This window comes from Columba livia, chromosome 2 (assembly GCF_036013475.1).
Source record: "Columba livia isolate bColLiv1 breed racing homer chromosome 2, bColLiv1.pat.W.v2, whole genome shotgun sequence".
Lineage (NCBI taxonomy): Eukaryota > Metazoa > Chordata > Aves > Columbiformes > Columbidae > Columba > Columba livia.
Genome location: NC_088603.1, coordinates 151700142 through 151716833, shown reverse-complemented (window position 1 = coordinate 151716833; position 16692 = coordinate 151700142). Strand labels below are relative to the sequence as shown.

The 16692-nt window shown below is 46.4% G+C and overlaps 1 long non-coding RNA gene across 2 annotated transcripts in view; it reads right to left on the bottom strand.

Annotated features, from left to right (window-relative positions):
• Positions 1 to 15994, bottom strand: part of LOC110364973 (uncharacterized) — an 84471-nt gene extending 68477 nt beyond the window's left edge. Inside the window, exons 1-2 of one of the 2 annotated variants that reach the window (XR_010470802.1) lie at positions 15742 to 15994; positions 6406 to 6580 (exon numbers count right to left, since the gene is read on the bottom strand). This is a non-coding gene — a long non-coding RNA (uncharacterized LOC110364973). The remainder of the gene's footprint in view (positions 1 to 6405; positions 6581 to 15741) is intronic. The other variant, XR_010470801.1, reaches the window with a different exon arrangement.
• Between the last annotated feature and the right edge of the window lie 698 nt (positions 15995 to 16692).

The window sequence follows — 16692 nt, the reverse complement described above, 5'->3', positions numbered from 1 at the left end:
CATAAAAATCTTTTCCACTGGAACAAAGATTTAAACCTGTGACTCAAAATGAGTTTACAATGGGGAACTGATTATCAAGAGGACCAGAATATCCTCTTATTAGAAAAATGTTCACCAGGCCTTCCTGAACTTTACATGGTGGTATTAACAGCTTGTTTAGTTGCCTGCAGGCAATATCGGTTGTCTGTAACACAGGTCAAAAAATATACATATTTTATAATAAAGAAAAAGAGCGGGTGTGTGCATGTGTATGTGTGGTATGTGTACCCACACATGCACATACCTGCATGAACACAGACATCCTTCTGATTATTGTCAACAAAAGAGATATCGGGAACAACAAGGAATCACAAAAAAAAACACAAGGGTTGGAAAGGATCAAAGGATACACTCAAACCTGTTTGCCTCAAGTAAAACAAGCCTAATTAAGGCACTTTTTTTAATTATTATTATTTGTCTATTATGGTAGCAAGCATCACGGGGGAAAATCAGGGCCCTATTTGTACAAGTCCTGTGCAAATAGTTAAGGCAGTCTGGAAGAGATCTACAGGCTTCATTTAAACTGACGTAAACCCATAAAAGTACTCTGTATCCATCTTAGCTTAAACGTATTTCATTAATTACTTCTTTCTATTGGTACAATATTTATTTGCAGATAAATTATTTCAAAACAGAGGAGGGCACATAGCCCGGGCAGCAGCCCAGGCCAAGGCCCATCCACAGCCCAGGTTTGGGGATGCTCATCCCAGCACCATCCTTAGGAACCATTTCCCAAGTTCTGCTCATCTATTTGGGGGTTGGATCAGTTCCAAGAGCCCCTCATCCCGGCCATGTGTGTGCACATCCCCAGGGTGAGCTCTGCCCCAAAACCCTGCACCCATGATGGCCAATTGCACCCATGTGTGTCAAGGTGCCACCTCCAACCCTCCGGCACTGCCGCCTGCCCTTGCTGTGGAGCACCGAGGGGAAAGCATGCGTAAAATGCCCAGCTCACTGTTATGCAGCAGGACAGATTAGATTTTAAGGCAACGAGTCATCAGCTATGAGCCTACGAACTTGGCTTTGTACATGTCAGAGCAGCATTGTATAATAGCGACCTCTCCCTAGATCCTGCTGACCCAGATCTGAACCAGCACCCAAGAAGGAGAAGTTTTGGAAGGTTTCCTAGCTCATTTTTTAGGTCCTAATACCAACAGCTAGTCAAAGTCTGGTCTTCTGGCAAGCAGAGAAGACGTATCCAAAAACTGCATCCAAACTTAAAGAACAAAATAACAAAACTAACATTACCTTGGGAAGCAGAGCACAGTGTAAAACCCTTATTACAATTTTTTATGGCTCCTTCTTCATCAGCAGAATTTACTGGAAAAACGCAAAAGCAATCACCATTTTACAAGGACGTTTTGCTCTCTGCAGTTCCTGCACCCAGTTTTACATGGAGAACATCAACAAGGTGACACGAGACAATTGCCTCCCCAGGCAGCTGCAGCATGTGTTCCTCTCGCCATGTCAAAAACCCACCTCTCAATTTATACACTGTGTAATAATTATTTTGCTAATCACAGACTGTTCTGTGCTTCTCAGCCCGAATTATTATTATTATTATTAGAGCTGGCTCAGCCACAAACACGCCTGCTTTCCAAACGCAGGGCCCTGGGATGAAGAAGAGGGGTGGGAGGTTTAATCCTTCACTGGTTGCAGTGTGAGGCAGCGAATGGCATTCTGGCATGTAATTTCTTTCAACAGCAAAAATAACATCTTTCAGGAGTTTTTCCATTTTGAGTTAGCACACAATCACCACAAAAAGAAGAAAAAAAAATGCTGGGTAAGGCAACATAACACATACTATGGCCTTCTTTCAATTCGCCAGCTATATTTATCTCTCAACTGTAGCATAGAAACATATTTCACTTAGAAGAACTTTTTAGCGGCTTAAAAGAGACACTCAAGTAGCAAAGGCCACACACTTAGATGCCAGTGGAGGAGAGAACGAAAAAAGATTTATTTGTTTAGATGCTGTAAGCTAGCTGAAATCTGCCACCTACAACTCATCGCCAAGTCTTCCTGTGGGCAGGCATGACTTGTGCACAAGCCAACCCGAGCTTGAAAACTTTTGGTAGAAAACTGCTCATGATCTGGCTACTTTTTAGTCACCTATTTCACTTCGACCCACTTCCTTTTTTTTTCTGAAACATCTGCCTTTGACCAGGGCCAGAGAAAGGATGCTGCCTAAGAAAAACACGAGCATCTGCCCCAGTACAGCAAGTCTATCACATCTGAACCCAAAAATGTAGGGCGAGCAGCAGCACAAGCCCCATCATCAAATCTGGGGCAACCTGCACAGTGAGAGCTCTGCATTAAGTAGACCTCGATTTTAAAAACAGTTTCTTCCCAGCTGCCTGCCAGCTATCACCTAGTCCTTATCCCTTCCAAGGCTAGGTCCTCTGCAACCCCCAAATTAACCATTGTCCTTCAATGTCCCATCCTAAAGGCTGCAGCTACTACAGAAGTTCAGGTGCCACCATCATGTGCAGTGGACTGATATATTTGTGAGCAGATAAAACATCCCATCCTTGAGCCGAACTAAACCAGGGAAAAAAAATATATAACCCATCTGGGTGTGCAAGGGAAATAGGATTAGGGCCTAGTGTTTTGAAAATAGCAAAGCACCCTAAAAATTGGCACTAAGTGATCCTTGGTTGCAAGGGTCACCAGCAAGATAGAGTTACAAATATGGCCTGAAATAACCCCTTGGTCAAGAGGCGCTGGGGGTGGATGGCACCGCTTGTGAAAACAGTCTGCATGGCAAAGGGGAAAAAACAGAAGAAAAAATGAAGAGTCATCCTGAATGAAACATGACACCGAGAGTTCACATTTCATTAAGAAGCCTCACGTGTTGTATCAATGACACGAAGGAGGCGGACTGGAGTTTGGTTTCTGTTCATTCACCTTGATTACATCCTTTAAAACATTCTTATCAGGTTACATCTTTCCAAGAAAGAAAAACCTCTTTCCATCTGTCTGATGATCCACAGATCCACTTGCCTAAACTGTGCTCGGCAGAGCTCACCCGACCTGACCCCCCTGGAGTGCAGGCTGAGCATGTTCAGGAATTGCCACCCATCGAAGAAACCAACGCCGCAAACCAGGGCCAGGAAGCCTCAGCTTTCCAGTACGGGAAATGCAGTGCTGAGTCCTGGGATTTTTTAGGGGAAATAAAAACAACTGTACAAGCAAAGCCACCCAACCAACTCGCTTGCTGCAAGGCCGATGTAGCCAAGAATAAAATGTCTGCTGTCAAGTGATATTGAGTGTGTTCTTCAGATTGCCAACATCAAAGCATTTCCCAATTTCAGATCCTTCCATTTCTATAATCGGGAACAGTCCAAACATTCGGCTTTATTGTCTGCAAGTCAACCCCTCAGAGATGCTGCACTTCACAGGGTTCACTGTTTGTACAGAGGTGGGAAGTGCTGTGCAGGACATGCCCCCACCCCATTTAAGATCCCCCCTGCTCCCATCACTGCCCGCCTGCTCCCCCTGGATGGTATTCTCTTACGGGGACTGAGATTGCCCAAACGGAGCCATCACCAGTGCACACACACAACCCCTGCTCCTCACGCACCCCAAAGCCCGCTGCCATCAGGGCATGGCAGCCCTGGCAGGACCACCACAAACTGCGGCACATCCCTCCAGAGGGCAGAATCATAGAATTACAGAATAGTTTAGGTTGGAAGGGACCTTCACAGCTCATCCAGTCCAACCCCCTGCCGCGACCAGGGACATCTTCACCCAGATCAGGTTGCTCAGAGCCCCATCCAGGCTGGCCTGGGATGTCTCCAGGGATGGGGCATCTACCACCTCTCTGGGCAACCTGGACCAGTGTTTTACCACTCTCCTCGAAAAATTTTTTTTCCTCCTGTGTAGCCTGAATCTCCCCTCCTTTAGTTTAAAAACATTGGCCCTTGTTCTATCAGAACAGGCCCTACTAAGTCTGTCCCCATCTCTTTTACAGGCTCCTTTTAAGTACCAAAAGGCTGCTATAAGGTCTCCCTGGAGTCATCTCCAGGCTGAACAACCCCAGGTCTCTCAGCCTGTCCCCACAGCAGAGGTGTTTCATCCCTCTGATCATAGCGGTGGCCTCCTCTGGACACTCTCCAATAGGTCCATGTCTGTCCTGTACTGAGGCCTCCAGAGATGTTTGCAATACCCTAGGCAGGGTCTCACCAGAGTAAAGGGGCAGAATTGCCTAAACAGGCTTGACAGCAGGTAGAAAAGCCCTGGGCATAGAGCAAGCCAGAATGCTACAAAAATTAGCAGCAGAAAGGGGAGAGAGATGACAGCAGGCATGCAGAGCCTGGACTCGGAGTGCAGACTGCAACAGCCAAGGAAGGAGCACCACCGAGATTAGGGTGAAGGGGAGAAGCACAATGCCCACTAACCCCAATTTTATTCTTAACCATCAGATCTGAGAAGCATCTACTTGTCCACACCAGCTGCAATGCAGCAAGGGATTTTGGCAAGGGAAGACAAAACTGCCAGGCTGAGACTTATTTAGAGAGAAGGGAAATGAGAGCAGCTCCAAATCCTTTATTCCTTTTTTTTTCAAGAAATAATGGGCACAGCTGTGGCCACTCCTCGGCCATCAACTCTCGGGCTGTAGAGCAATGCTAACAGGGTGCTTGGCCAACCTGCCTTGGCGAGAGAAAGGAAGAGCCACACAGAAATTATAAAATTACTTGGAGCTGAAACATGTGGACAAAAAGGTAAAGAATGAAAAGCCAGAATAAGAAAGAAAGGGGAAAGAAGGTAAGAAAAAAAAAGGGAAATATGCCTATGAAAAACACCACAGGCATAAAACTCTAACACGAAGTGGAACAGAAAAAGAGAAGCGGAGGGAAACTAGGAGGAGGAAGAAAAGTTAGAGCTAAACAGACAATGATGCTTTCATTTATATGTTTGCATATATATAAAAACACAGATAAAAGTTACTTGGGTATAGATATATACATACACACACCAGGAGAAAAACTGTGCCATGCTTTATCTACACTGCTGTGAATCAAAGCAAAGACTTCACAACCAGCCACTGGCCCTGACAGGTCAGCACAGACAGTTTTCATCAGCACAGGGGTGCTTTCTGTACACATCTTGTACCAAGCTGGGTCCCACATTTACTGCTATTCAGAGCTAAAACACAGAAGCCATGTAAGAAAATTCACACTACAGCATCACATTTATGGCCATCATGTCTCCATCGTGTGCACGGATAGCCACAGATTTCCAAGAGGACTCTCAGTGCTGTTAGTTATTGGCATTACATACAGCACCACCAAGAACTTGAGATACCAAATGTGTCTGTGCTGCACATTAAACAAAAATAGAATAGAAAGGCCAGTCTCTGGCCCAGAGACCAAGTGACCTAGGATAAAACCAAGATATAGATAGAAAGTACAAGCAAACAAGGCAGGCTGACCAGAGCGGAGCAGAAGACAGGCCAAAGGAGATGCCATCATCTCACCACACGGGACAATCCTGGATGGGCACATCTAGCAATCTTGCTTTAGACAAGAAGCCAGGAAGGGGTCAACCACAACAGAGCAGGAGCGAAGACCCACCCATTCCCTGTTCTCTGAAATCCCACTTAAACCACTAATTGAGGTGGTGTAAAGATCCCCCATTACTGAAACAACCAGTAGTAAGTAGTAACCCACATCAGAACCACCACATCCATCAAACCACACAAAGAACAACCCCTAACTAACATGGCCACAGTGTCCATCATGATCTTGACTTCACAATTCCTCTTCTGACTGCTGGTTTGTTGAAATAGCACATTTTGGGACACACAAAACACATGGGAACCAAGGATTGTACACGGATTAACTCTGAATCTATAAGCCCACCCACAAGGTGATAAAGGATAAAACATAATTAAAAAAATAATAGTTTAGCATTTAACACGTCTGCTAAATAAAACAGCTTGCTTTGACTTGACAGGGTGTTACAAACCTGTCTTGTGCCTGCAGAAAATTCCTGGTAATTAACCCTAGTTTGAAAGGGGTGAAGAGAGGAAAGGGAGGGCAAAGTTAAGGATGTCTGGGCACAAACCTCAATCTTGCTATTTCCTAACTTCTATATTCCAAAAAGGCTCAAATCACTGCAGGTAACCAGAATTACAGTCAAATGTATTTTCCCCAATGCTTAGTTTAAACGCTGCAGTCATCACCAAATTTTCTTTTGGGTACTGTATTAAGTGATGAACAACATCTGACAGATATTCTTTCTCCTCTTTTCTCCAACGCAGAGGTTGTGGACCTCGTTTTGCTTGTGTGTTCCTCAACTGTCTTTAAACATTATACAAAATATTGCTACATGTTTAGAAAAAGGACCTTCAGTCGAACATACCTTGCACATGGAGCAGAATATCATGAGGTTTGTCCTTATCTCCTGGGGTTGCCCAGTCCATGTGAAACCGGACCCTCAAAGAGCAGAGCTTCATTTCTTTGCAGAAAGCTCCTATGGTCTTGGGCACAAAGCCGTCAGCAGTTTTTCTGCTACCTGAGGCAATGCAGGGAATACCCTAAAAAAGAGAAAAAAATACCTCATGACTTTATCTGTACATCCAACAGAAGCCAACATAGAAAGACACTGCAAGCTGTCCATGCTGTGGTGGAGATGAGATGCAGCTTTCTGGACTAGTTGGAGCTTCCTTCATTTGCAGGCTGCCTGCACAGGTATGTCATTGCTGTTGTCAAGCCAAGATGCGATGAATGTCAAGGCCAAGCCCAGAACTCTTCCAGGAAGATGGTGTTGCACCTCCTAATCAGCCAGAGATGACAGAAACACCAAAAGAAGACCTATAGATGATCTTATCACCAGAAAAAATTCAAAAGCACTAACCCACCAGCTTGACTGACCCAGGTGAGGACAAGTCTCATAAGCCAAAAGAACCAGCATGGCAGGAGTAGACACTCCAACCCCTTCCCCACACTCTTCTACACTGCTGGAGTTCAGAGACCTGTTTTTCACCAATGAAGCAACAATGCCCAAGAACTCGGCTCCCTGGCAACAGCTGTCTGCAAAAAGGTTAAACAGAGCTACAGATCATCTTCACACCATGATCACCTGAGCCTGGATTGTCCAGTCAGGTCACCTACTGCAAAGCAGTGTGGGGCTCCCAGTGTGTAGACTGGTGGAAGGAGGCAATCTCATCACTTCTCCTGTGGTACCAGCTACCCCAGAGGGCTCGGACATGACTCCAAGCTCCTTCTTCTGGAGACACCATGGGCTGCCACCATGGAGGGTGGTCAGGAGCCTCTCCAGGAAGACCCACTCTGCTGGCCCAGCATCCAGCAAACCACGGCTGCATGAGCTCAGCTTCCTGCTGAGCTTCTAATGGGCATCAAAGTCCCTTAATATCTTCAAATGAAATATTCATGTTTTAAGTGGTATTTCATGGATCTACAGGCTTTGTCATGACTCAGGGAGGCCTTAAACAGATCTAGACCAGACTTCAAGACTTTCAAGAGAGCATGGCTCCCAGCATCCCAGACGCCAGCCCTGATGGTATCTCATACCTTCATGACCTTTACCTGTCTTTCTGCTGCCACAGTGGAGGCAACAGCATTTTTACCTGCTCAGCATCCAGATTTTCTATGCAGAACAAGATACAAGTGTTTGTCAAATAAACAGATTTTCAAAGCAGAACAAGATACAACTGTTTGTCAATAAGAATATTAACACTCCTGATATTATTAGAGGGAGGTGAAATGCATTAGCAAGACCACCTGGGTCACAGTGGATCAGCACAAGTGACTGAGGTTGTTTAATCCCTCCTATACTGCCTTGCTCCATGAGGCAGTGTTAGCATTTAATTAACAGAGGGATGTACAGAACTGAAATCCTATTTATTGTGATTTATCTCCCAAAAGTACCCCAAGAAAAATATTCACTAAAAGTTTCTAAAACAATCCTGCAACATAAGGTTTTTGCTAAAAGTCTCTTATGTCACGAAGATCTGTAAGGAAGACAGGGACACCGGGTACCAACAGTGGTGTCCAGACTATACCATCAGGCAATATAATGTTACACCCTTATGCTAATGGCAACGTCTTGAGCTCTGAACAGGCTTCGACCTGTTTTAAAGATTATTATACCCACGTTGCCTCCTAGTAACCTATAAATTCTACTTGATACACTTATCTTTAAAATTAAAATTATAAAATTATGGCCAACTTCCCTTCCCCTTTTCCTCCTCCATGAGAAGGATGGCCATCAGTAGTGCTATGAAAGATGAAAAGCCAGTATTCACGTTTACCTGTCACACTAAGCCAGGAGTTGAGGAAGGTCTTATGTCCAGACTTCCAACATTTGGCGCTTGGTGAGAAACTTTCAGCAGCTTTTTTCCAGTCTAGCAACATTGGTTGCAGCCACCAGACCTGCCCCTCCAAGACAGCAGCCATTTCAACCATGTCAAGTAGAAGTACAGAACCTCAACCACTTCTGAGAAGCTCTGAGGGTCCAGCTGACATCAGGGCTCTACCGTCCTACACTGTGAACAACCACACAAAAGGCAGCATCTGCCCTGACGTGTTCATAGATGAAAGAGACAAGGAGAAGAGTGGACGGGGAAGGAGAAGAAATGGCTTGCCAAGGGCAAAGTCCCCAAATCCTACCCAGAGCCAAGCAATGGAACCCTATCAACTCTCCAAACCACTTGTAACAAGGCAGACTAGTAGGTCTTAATACTAACTACCCAAGATAAGGAAAACATTTCAAGACTAACTTCTCACCTCTTCAGCATCTTGGACTGCAAAGAGCAGCGCCATTCTTCCCCTCTCAACCTACTCATCTTATTCGTATTTATTTACTCATCTTGTGTACTCATGAAAGCTGGGTCTCCTTCCATCTTGTTCCACAAATGGAGACTTGAAGATCAGCTTTTAAATTTTTCCTCAGTTACCACAGAAACAGAGGAAGTGCTGGTGAGCAGAAACCTCTCGGGTCTGCAGCCCAAACTTCCAGCTCATAAATTCAGCTGATTATTTTCATTTGGAACATCAAACCCACGTAATTTTTTTTGTTAGTATTTTAACACAATCTAATAGCAGTCTTTTTAGCATTTAAGAAAAACGTAAAGCTTTCCCCACCCCACCCACAAAAGCAAACTGAGAAGAACCAGAGCCAGATGTGAGATACCGGTAAATCAAATGATCCAGTAATTCACATCACAAACATGATCGTCTAAAACCCATGAGCAGCATCTCAATTGCCTGTGCTGCAGCATAAAGCTCTGGGCCTTTGCTCACCACTACGATCATTTCTGGGAAAGTGTATTTCAGACTTTCCTACTCTTAGGAAGAAAAAAAAATAAACAACCCATTATTATTTAAATAGGGCTGGAAACATTACTAAATATTTCCAAGAGGATGTATGGTAGCTTTTTGCTCTGCATGCTACATTACAGGTCATTGCACTGATAGGTGTGACTACCTATTTACAACACCAGCCAAAGCATATTAGGGGGTTTGGTACATCACGTCTAGAGACTGCTATGGCATTACTATGTCAATGTATAATAAACTTTATGCCTGCAACACAGCTAATATAAGAATAATAATAATGATTATGATAATAATAATGTTACCAAACTTTAATATTAGCTAAGACAGACCCATGCTAGACATTTTTCCATGCAGAAGAGATGTAATGTAAAGGGTTGGAGCACAGCCTGGGCTGTGGCCGTTGCTCCATGTCCCACAAGCTCAGGCATGAGCCCACAGCTGCTGTTTCCACCACATAAACCAGTGCACACAATGTCACATGTATGTCAGCAACGCACCACTGCCAGCGACTGCAACACCCAATCCGACACCAAGCTGCAAGGACATGGCACCTGGCTGAAAGCTGGTCAGGAAAAGCCACCTTTCCTAAACCTACACAGGCAGTAACGTTCCAGCCTCTTGCACCGCCCACACGTTGCACAGCCCGCAAGCCCCTTCCACTTGTGCTCACAAAGGCTCACTCCCTGACTGGGCAGGGACCTGTGCAAGGCAGTGCAATGCATCTTATTTTGGCTGAGATTTTGCTCAGGTGACATTTTCAAGAAGAGGTGGTTGCAGTATGATCAAATCTAGGCCTCAAAACACAAAGTGTTCATCAAGAGTCACAGCTTGTTTCTTAAAGAAAAATAAAAAACACATTCCTAAATTGGATTTTTCTCCTACTTCCTAAGTGACTGGCAATAGCTCCCCATCCCAGCTGAGATTTACACAAGACCTCACAGGATGTTGCCCTTGCAGCACTGCTGAAAAGTTCAAAACTCTCAGTCTTCCTGACTGGGAGAAAAAAAGCGAGGCGAGCAATCTCTTAAATCCAGTTGTTGGGACTTCAGGAAAGGCACCACATGTCCTGAGACCACAGGCAAGGAGTACATAAGCAGGCAGCAGAGGGGTTGGCCTGTACCTGCTTCTGGATGACTCTGAACCTGCAGCGTTTGCTACCTTGCAAATATCCCCTGATGCAGAAGAGCTTACAGCAGTACTGAGGCGATGGTTTCTATCAGTGCAAGGAATCGGGATGCTACATCCACAAAGGTGTTATCGGCATTACACAGCCCTCAACCAGCTCAGCTCCACCAGTAAAGCTGAAGTGCAGACCAGGCATCCCACCAGCAGTTATCCAGGGAAGCCATGCAGCACAAAAAAGGACATTCAGAGAAAGCCAAGGACAAGCGCCTGGATTGTGATTAAGGGAAAATAATGGTGGGTGGTTAGGAGGGCTGGAAACAGGACCAGAGTCTTCCACCTTAAAAACCCTGTACTGGCTGCTCCAGAGGCTGGGGGTTCCCAGCACAACCCACATTGTGCTGAGGGCTTCCACAAGCTGTTTAATAAACTACGTGATGGGATGTGGTCTTGCCTCTCCCACACACCTCCTGTCTCCACCTGCCCTGAAGGAAACAGCCTGCAGCTCTGGGCACTGCTCTTGTGGTAGGAACCTACTCTCCCCAAAACAGGGAGAGCCTTTTGGGGCTTTCTTTAGGCTTCTCTGCCATTCCATCCTTCCCCCAAGAGAGAAGCTGTGACCAACGCCAGGGGAAGCCCCCAGTTTGCAGGTAAGGACCTTGGTGGTGTCATCCTCACCCCTCATGAAGCTCCAGAAGTCCTGCAGCTCTTGGCCATGCACACACTTTGGCACCGGGTATTCCTGACCAAGGCATGCAAAAGAGATGACAAAACGCTATCTTCCCAAACATCTCATGGCAATGACACTCCCATGCAACAAACGATACCATCCCCAGTAAACACACAGTATTTCCAGGGCTTTGGGCTGCTATTTCTCACCAGGGCGCTCTGCACACCCCATCTCAGCTCAGCCTGTTCTCCAGCAGCACAGGTCGGCTCCCAACACCCGCACAACCCAACCCCATAGTGAGGGACACAGTCAAACCTCCCCTCTCCCACCAAGGGACTTTCTAATGAGCTGGTTTGCAGGAACCTACTCAATATTTTTATACAAAATTTCTTCTACTGCTTTTTCTGACTCAGGTTTTAAGGCAGAAGTGACCAAGAGAACCCATCCCTTCCCCTGGCAATTTGTTCCAGTGGCTAACTACCCTTTCAATTAAAGACCCATGCCATAATTTCTGATTTTAATTGTCTACCAGACACTGTTTCTAGCTCTGCCTGTCACTGCTGCATTCGAGAGCCATTTACTGCTGCTACTATACCAGCAACAATTCACATGTGGATCATTTTTCCTTCAAGGTGATGGGAGGTGCAACCATAGTATCGCTGACAAATATAAAATAACAATAGCAGAGAAGATGTGAGAGCACAGGCATCAGAGCAGGTGGGACAAACCTGCCTGGAAGCCTCGGGCGACACTCAACCAGCTCCTGATTTGCAGCATACAGCTCAACACCAATATTCACATCCATACCTTGAATTCACATAAATAATTATACCACCCAGGGATGCATTAAAAGGCATTTCAACCATACAGATCTGGATGTTTTGCAAACCATACAGTCCATTCCGTTTACCCAGCTGGTTCCCAAGTCTGTGTCACCCTGCAGACTGATGGCTTCAGCTGAGGAGAGCTAATGCACCAGGTAACCATCTCACTGCCTCTCACCTGTCACTCTTGGAGGAATGGGGAAGAAGCACCACCAGCAAGCCCCATCTTAAACAACCTCTGGCACTTGCCGGAGAGAGGACTGAGGAAAGACTCAGGAACACTGCATTATCGCAACACTGATAACTCCAAAAAAATGCCGTCCTCCACTGAACTGTACCAACAAGCAAGCAAACATCAAGCGCTGCATCTCCAGGTATAAATAAAACGTGTAGCTGCAGACATACTTCTTGCCAGGGCACTAAGCACTTTGCTACATAAGAAGGCAGACTGGCTCAGGAACAGATGCAGCTGTGACGAGGAAAAACATACCCCATATGCAGTGCTAATGGCTCCAAGAGACAGATTATGTCCTTATTCCCTCCTCAGTCTTCATAAATCCAGCCAGGAACTATGCAGGTGTTCAGTATTAACACTACCAGCCAGCGAGGTGACAGAAAACAACACACCGTGCTTCAAAGCAAGATCTGTTATCACCTTGCTGTAAACAGGCAAAAGCTTCCTGACCAGAGATGCATCTTCCTCTCCGCTAGTTCATTTTGCAGCTCTGCACCATTCTTGGCTCAGAGAGCAGGACCCCAGCACACGCCACCGTCCCGTGGCCACCGGCGATGGGTCTGGCGTGCCCATCGCCTCACCAGTAACGCACCGAGACCGGCACAGAGGCTTCGCCGAGGCTCCAACAGACCCACCTGAACTGCTTAACTGATGGATACACAGCTGCGGTGCACTGCACCGCGGGTACCCGATACCAGCCTTCACTAAATTCATGTACCGGGAGAAAGAGATGAGCCCTCGGTATTCCTGCAAGCAGCAAAAATGCCTCCCATGTCACAAAAGCCAGCATTTCCCCTTCCCATGGCCTACCAGTGCTATTATGTGCACAGACCAATGGGGAAAAATATACATATATTTTTTAATGAAGATGTCATAAGCCCTGCCTTGCAATTCCTAGTAGAGCTGCACCAGCATCACTACAGAAAAAGCCTGAAGAAAGAGGTCTGTAGAATAATAGTGATACCATAATAACCCACTGAACATCTTCATCTGAAAAGTGACAAAAGAACACAAGCTGGATTGATATCTTAAAAGTATAAAGTATTTTTTACTCTAGTTTTGCTTCACAACCTCGGCACTATGGGTGCCAGAAATTCCTCTTATAAATAAAAGTTAGTGAAATATCTACGGCCAGGAAGCATAAGCTGCTTTTGTAAAGCATTCTGATTAAAAACAGGAAGATACAGTTCGAATCTTGCAAAGAATTAAGCATAAGCTACAATTTTAGCAGATGAAGTTCTTAATTAAACCCAAATCCACGCTTTGGTTCGGCAGGGGCACAGAGAGAGAACACCAGGACTGCAGAGCTGCACAAACGGAGACACAACTCACCATCGCCTCGGAAAGCTGTTAGCTCCCACCGAAGTTATATTCCAAACATGCATGTTCACCCAGGGAGCCAATATTCCATTTTACGAACTAATTCAAGCACACCATTCGTTCCTGCAACAGATGGGCCTTTCACTGGTGGCAGGCCTAAGCCCGTCCTTATTTTCACTATTGAAGAGCTGCTCTGATGTTGCGTGGACATCAGTGTGCAAAGGATGCAAAATCCTTCAGGCCTTGCCGAGGCAGAGCTGGCACTGCTCTGGCTGTCCCTGCACTGTCAGAGCGGCACAGCCCCTCTCCCAGAGATGCTAGATGTATAGACATACAGTATTTTACTCCTAACAGGTATAGAGGCTCTTCCATAGGCTGACAAACTGCACCTGTACAGTTAATTACCTTAATAAAACTCATAACACACAAAGGCACGGGCTGAATTATAACAATGCTAAGGTAGCCGTAAGCCAGACTCACGACTTAATGCTGGGAGAGACAGAGGAGAGAAAATAGAGGTGCATTCCCAAAACGATGCAAAGTATGTAGAAGATCACTTGAAACTCCCTGGGGTGTAAACAAGTATTCATCAGAGATATGCAGCACCTAGCAGAAATGAGCATCTCACTGGTCCACGTGCTTGGAAACTGTACATACTAAATAATTTTCAGCATCACAGCAGAAAGGCAACTGGATGTTTATGAGGCACAACTAAATATCAGACTATATCTTTACTTCTTACAGTGATGTCAGTGCTTCAGAGCTAGATTTTCTTAATATCCTCGTATTTTACAACATCATATATGAGTGCTGTTGCAATAATCCAGACCAGCTGGCACAAACTGACATTAGCGAGATTGTATTTCTGCTCAATGAAGAAATAAATGCTCCCATTTCATATAGCCATAACATGTAGGTAATATATTGTGCTCTTTGTATTTAGCAATGGCTAATACATTCTAATACAACCCCAGCAAAGCTCTTTAGTTCCAAATCAATAACTTAAATAATGCACATTATTTAACATATTAGTAAAAAGGAAGTAGCATGGGGTTCATGACTCACTGTGTCTGACCAGATACATGGACAGGCAAACATGTCTAAACTTGTCAACATGAATGGGATTTAAAAGATCTCACTGAAGGCCTCCAGCATCTTTCAGACACAATTATCGGTTCTGCTGGGATTTCTCCGCACGATATTTTAAGATACAGAAACCATCAGTTAAATAGATTGAGACCGAAGACCTGAAGCACTCTGTCAGTGAAAACATTTCAACATTACTTATATATAAAAATAAAATGCGGCTTACTGAAGTTGTACTTGAAAACCCCCCCAGCATTTTAAGGAAAAGATGGCCTAAAAAACCCTTTGTAAAAATGGTCTTTGGAGCCTACAAAGAATCTTCCCTTTTTATTCCTCGGGCCCTCGTGCTACCCAGCTCAAATCAGACCGCCCATATCAACGACGGCCCGAGCAAAACAGTTCAGCCCTGCAGATTAAAAGCTTAATAATTCACGCCGCAAACACACGCAGGCAGCAGCCGGCCCGGCTCCGCACGCACCCCGCGCCCCGGCCAGCGCGCATTTTCCGCGCAGACAGCGCAAACCCCGGCGCCCTGAGCCGCGGGGACCCATCGCCACCTCCCTGTCCCGAGCGTCTCCCCCACGCCACGGGCATCCACATCGTTCTGCCCCCACGGCCCTGGGCGCCGCCGCGGAAGGCCGAGGGGTGGGGGGAGTGGGGGGGGGGATGGGGACATCCAGCCGTGTCATTTCGGAGCACGGCGAGACCCCGAACCTCGCCAGCTCTTATCACCGCGATTTATTTACATTGGAAAGCATCCCGAGCCCCTTCGCCTCCCCCACCCGCACAGATTTCAGCTTGCAATGGGCTATTTTTAGCCCACCGTCGACCCAGCGCTTAAATAAATAACGAAATAAATAAATAAATAGATAAAAAGATAAATAAATGAAATGCAATCCATCCCACCCCCCCCCGGCTCCGCCACCCCATCTGCACCAGCCCCCGCGCCGAAAGCTGCAAACTCCGCCGCGACCTGCAAAGCCCACCGGGGAGACACGAATAATAAAGCAAGAGGAGGAGAAAATTTTAAAAATATATATAAATAAAAGGCCAGACGAAGAAATCATAAATAAAACCACCATAAACATGCAAACAACCTCCCCTCACCCCACCGCCGTTAACTGCGGTCCCGGTACTCACCGCGACCCCCCTTCCCGGGCAGGGGTCCGGCGGGCCGGCCGCGGGGCCGGGCGGAGCGGCGCGGAGCAGCGCGGGCCCCGCTGCCCATGTGCTCGCCCGAGCACGCGCTCGGCTCAATGGAACGTTGTGCTGGCGAGCGGCTCTGTGACGTCACCGCCCCCCGCCGCCGGCGGCCGCAGCCCCGGGGCAGCGCGGAGCGGCCGCCCCCCGCGCTCCGAACCCCGCGGAGCCGAGCGGTCCCGAACCACCACCCCCGCACCCACCGGCCCGCGGCTCCGCGTACCCCGGAATTAAAAATAAATAAATAAATGGATAGATAAATAAATAAAGTAAAACAATTAACTAATTAATTGAACCGCTCCGCAGGTGCGGGGGCAGCCGGTGGTGAGGCTGCGGGACCCCGTTCCGTGCGTGTCGGCCCCGCTCCGAGCGGCGCGGGTGAACGGGATCAGCTTCACCGAGAGCGAACGGCAGCCTGTACAGCTTTTAACCTGAGAAGGTGCCTGTGGTCCCGCATCTCCTAGCTTGCTGGTAAAACTCGTAGATGTATAGAATTAACCCGTTCTTCCCGAGCACTAGTGCTGACATATCATGCATGTCTCCAAATAATCGCAGAAGGATACAAGAATCCCACATACAAGTAGAGAAAGTAGCTTTGCGATCTTCTAGGTGCTGGAAGAAACATCAGAAATACAGAACAGGCTACAGACTGGTGAAACAGTAAAATAAAAGCAAATCTCCAATACACAGACAAAACAAGTTTTATTTTCCTTTTTTATATTATTTTCTTTTAAAACAAAGTGAAAATGAAATGTATCCTCCTCCATTCCAGCCTGCAACTGAAAGCAAACAGAAGGTTCAGTATCACATGATTTTTTTCCTCCCCCACTATTTTTCTTCTGTCCAGGGGGAAAGCCAAACTCCTGCTGTCCCGGCACCTTTGCAGCCACA